General features: G+C 47.9%; 1 non-coding gene across 1 annotated transcript; it reads right to left on the reverse strand.

Moving 5' to 3' along the window:
* Positions 1-302: 302 nt before the first annotated feature.
* Positions 303-377, reverse strand: Trnaw-cca (transfer RNA tryptophan (anticodon CCA)). Its single transcript has one exon. It is a non-coding gene; the product is annotated as a tRNA-Trp (tRNA).
* Between the last annotated feature and the right edge of the window lie 4,285 nt (positions 378-4,662).

Below are 4,662 nucleotides of genomic sequence, written 5' to 3' on the forward strand. Positions count from 1 at the left end.
TTAATTAATAGCAGTTCAAACTATTGGAAGCAGTGAGCGTTTCATGTGAAATTACGAAGTCGTACCACACTCACGCCGCTTTTCCTCAGAGCTCTTTCACATCGTCCTCTTTTAGGTGCTGTTTCGGAACGTGGTGCTTCGTCTGCGATCGACTGTTCCTGATACTCGTTTTACTATTTCATGAGATGGGCCTTGATTGGCGGTGGATTTTAGTTGCCGTAACAGGTCGGGCCATCAGGCCGCCATTGGCTTCCAGAATGAGATTTTCACTTTGCAGCGGAGTGTGTGCAGATTAAAACTGTGTGCCGGACCGAGACTCGAACTCGGGACCTTTGCCTTTGGCGGGCAAGTGCTCTACCAACTGAGCTACCCAAGCACGACTGACGTCCTGTCCCGCAGGAGAGCTTCTGTAAAGTTTGGAAGGTAGGAGACGAGGTACTGGCGGAAGTGAAGCTATGAGGACGGGGCGTGAGTCGTGCTTGGGTAGCTAAGTTGGTAGAGCACTTGCCGGCGAAAGGCAAAGGTGCCGAGTTCGAGTCTAGGTCCGGCACACAGTTTTAATCTGCCAGGAAGTTTCCCACCATTGGATTCTTCCCAGAGTGTGGATGTTTCCATTTGAAGGAATCTCGCTTTTGGAGTTTCTCGTGTATCGGGGAGGATGTGCAGCTGTGGCTTGAGTATTCTCTCGGTAAATGTAGAACCAATCGAAGGGATCTGGTCTGGGTCCCCTGGAGCTTTTTGGTAAGCATATCCGCAGTGTTCCCCCATACGATGGCCGAATCCTTCAGGTGCAGTCGGATGAGGGTCCTGTAGATGGCAAGGGCGATAGCTGGTTGTAGTGGCGAACTTGGATACAACACAAGGTACAGGTCTCTCAACCTCCCCAGTGCTTTGCATCGTACATCAATAGGATGCTGGCGCCACATGATATGCCTATCCAGAGAGATTCCAAGGTAGCGAGCTGTTGATTGGAATGCCTGTGAGGGGAACAGGTGGTAGTGCTGCAGGCACTCTACACCTTGTGATGATAATTGTTTGCGTTTTTGCCAAGTTAAACGCAAGTCTTCACCTGTAGCGAGCGAGGCGACGCAGTGGTTGGCACACTGGACTCGCGTTCGGGAGGATAGCGGTTCAAACCCCTGTGCAGCCATCTACATTTGGGTTTCCCGTGAGTTCCCTATATCGTTCCAGGCACATACCAGGCTGGTTCCTGTGAAAGGGCACAGTGGATTTCCTTCCCATCCTCAACAAAACAATCCGAGCTTGTATTCCGTGTCTAAAGACCTCGACATCGAAGGGCCGTTAAACTGTAGTCTTCCTTCTTCCAACGTTTTGCTCATTCGGAGAGATCTTCAATGGCTAGCTCTTCGCTCCGCTGGACGATATGAGCGGCAAGGCTTTTGTAGTACAGAGCCATTTCGTCCGCATATAGAGCCAGGCGGACTTGAAGTGTCTGAGGTGAACCTGAAGTGGTTTGTACAAGACCAGGCCCAATACTGATCCTTGAGGGACACCAGCTCTAAATCTCTGTGCAGACGTGGAAGCTGTGGTGGTGTAGATAGCTGCGAAGTTGCCTCAGGTGTGACATCGGAACTCCAAATATAAGGAGCTTATACCAGTCCCTCGTGCCACACTGAGTCAAATTCACGTCGACACCTAGCAGGTTGGCACCGAAGAACACGCTGCGGTCAGCATCTTCCATTGCTTCTTCGACGGGTCACAACTACTGATAGGTGGCCGAATGTCTTGGTCTAAATCCGAACTGGGCGTCTGAAATGATGTCCTAGGCTGGACAGGAGTGTTTGCAGTCAAAGTCGTACAGTAAACGCTGCTCGTAGCAGTGGTCACGGCCTGCCACTTCTAATGGAGTCGTACATGCGGAAAATACCAGCCTCTCTTTTAAAAGAGCATACTGGTCGCTTTGATGCGCTGTACATGGTACGGGGTAGTCACGTGACACTCGATCGCTTACATAAGTCATCGCCGTGAAGCGGTGTGTGGGTGCGCCAGTCAGTTGAATGGAACCAGTAAAAAGGGTCGACGTAGAGACTTGACAGAATGATAGAAAGGAGCTATCGAGTTTGGACGTGCCCACGATTTCATCATGAATTAATTTCCTGGATTTGTTAGTGTATCAACATCGACTTTCCAATGCGTATACAAAGAATTAAGGCGTAATAATATTAGTAATATGGCTATGAATATCATATCAACATCCTCTATGTTAATGATCCCATTTTGTTCTGAAAATGCATTATACGTCAGGTGCCTAGCTCCTTTCACAGCTCTGAGTGAAACGCATGGAGTTCAGCCAGCCTTCACCAGCCTGCAGTCCTCTAATGACAGCACGTAGGTCATCGCTCCCTTTTGTTGAGACTGTAATGAACTGTTAGCCAGAAACTGATGTTATGTAAATAACTGGTTCGTTCATTATTTAGGGATGACAATCGTCTTTATTTGTGCAAAACGCGAGAAATTGCAAATTACAAACATTATTCACTGCGTTTTAACAAATCACACGTTACCAATATTTTTAAAACATATCTTATGATACCAGTAACTAACTGCAAGTTACTGGTTCTTAAACCCAGATTCATTACTCCTGCACAAAATTAAGATTTGACCGACTACACCAGGTAACAATTGTGCATTTCGTCTTTTTGGTGCGTGGCAAGTGCTCTGAGAAGGTTTGCACGAGATAATTCACAAAAAGCAGCCACAGTAGGGGCACTCAACAACCCGCCAGGATAGCCGAGAGCGCTAACGCGCTGCTTCCTGGACTCGAGTGGGCGCGCCGCCCCGGATCGAATCCGCCCGGCGGATTAACGACGACGGCCGGTGTGCCGGCCAGCCTGGGTGTGGTTTTTAGGCGGTTTTCCACATCCTACTAGGTGAATAAAGAGCAGGTCCCCATGTCCCGTCTCAGTTACACGACTCGCAGACATTTGAATCACATTCACACTATTTCACGATTTACACTAGATGTAGACAGCTGGGGTACACTAATTGCGTCCCGGGGGGTATGGGACAGCGGCAGGAAGGGCATCCGGCCACCCATTAAAATTAACCATGCCGAATCCGTACTTAACCCTGCCGACCCTGCACGCGATGCGAGATAAAGCCAGTAGCAAAAGAAAGAAAGAAGTAGGGGCACTCAGAGCTTGTGAGGTGAATTGAGGAGCTACTTGATTGAGGAGTAGTGGCACTGGTCACCAGAACTGACAATGGTCGGGAGAGCAGTGTGCCGACCACACACACCCCTCCGAATCCGCATCCAGTGGCTTCTATTGGCTGAGGATGACATGGCGTTCGGTCGGTGCTGTTGGGCCTCCCGAGGTTGTTCGGACGGAGTACGGTTTAGACGACACATTCGTGCCCACAGTTCTTTAATCATAACAGCACGTCTACACACGTATTATGTTCGAGTATAATGACTTTTCTGGAGACTAGAAATCTACTCTGTAGGAATCAGCATGGGTTTCGAAAAATTGTGTGATTGGATTGAAAAGTTCCTAGATAACAGAACGCAGCATGTCATTCTCAATGGAGAGAAGTCTTCCGAAGTAAAAGTGATTTCAGGTGTGCTGCAGGGGAGGTCGTAGGACCGTTGCTATTCGCAATATATATAAATGACCTTGTGAAGGCCGGCCTTTGTGGCCGAGCGGTTCTAGGCACTTCAGTCTGGAACCGCGAGACCGATACGGTCGCAGGTTCGAATCCTGCCTCGGGCATGGATGTTTGTGATGTCCTTAGGTTAGTTAGGTTTAAGTAGTTCTAAGTTCTAGGGGACTGGTGACCTCAGATGTTAAGTCCCATAGTGCTCAGAGCCATTTGAACCATTATTTTGACCTTGTGAATAACATCGGAAGTTCACTGAGGCTTTTTGCGGATGATGCTGAAGTATATCGAGAGGTTGTAACAATGGAAAATTGTACTGGAATGCAGGAGTATCTGCAACGAATTGACGCATGGTACAGGGAATGGCAATTGAATCTCAATGTAGACAAGTGTAATGTGCTGCGAATACATAGAAAGAAAAATCCTTTATCATTTAGCTACAATATTGCAGGTCAGCAGCTGGAAGCAGTTAATTCCATAAATTATCTGGGAGTACGCATTAGGAGTGATTTAAAATGGTACGATCATATAAAGTTGATCGTCGGTAAAGCAGATGCCAGACTGAGATTCATTGGGAGAATCCTAATGAAATGCAATCCGAAAACAAAGGAAGTACGTTACAGTACACTTGTTCGCCCACTGCTTGAATATTGCTCACTAGTGTGGGATCCGTACCAGATAGGGTTGATAGAAGAGATAGAGAAGATCCAACGGAGAGCGGCGCGCTTCGTTACAGGATCATTTAGTAATCGCGAAAGCGTTACGGAGATGATAGATAAACTCCAGTGGAAGACTCTGCAGGAGAGACGCTCAGTAGCTCGGTACGGGCTTTTGTTGAAGTTTCGAGAACATACCTTCACCGAGGAGTCGAGCAGTATATTGCTCCCTCCTACGTATATCTCGCGAAGAGACCATGAGGATAAGATTGGAGAGATTAGAGCCCACACAGAGGTATACCGACAATCTTTCTTTCCAAGAACAATACGAGACTGGAATAGAAGGGAGAGCCGATTCAGGTACTTTAGGTACCCTACGCCACCCACC

Source organism: Schistocerca serialis, chromosome 2 (genome assembly GCF_023864345.2).
Source record: "Schistocerca serialis cubense isolate TAMUIC-IGC-003099 chromosome 2, iqSchSeri2.2, whole genome shotgun sequence".
Lineage (NCBI taxonomy): Eukaryota > Metazoa > Arthropoda > Insecta > Orthoptera > Acrididae > Schistocerca > Schistocerca serialis.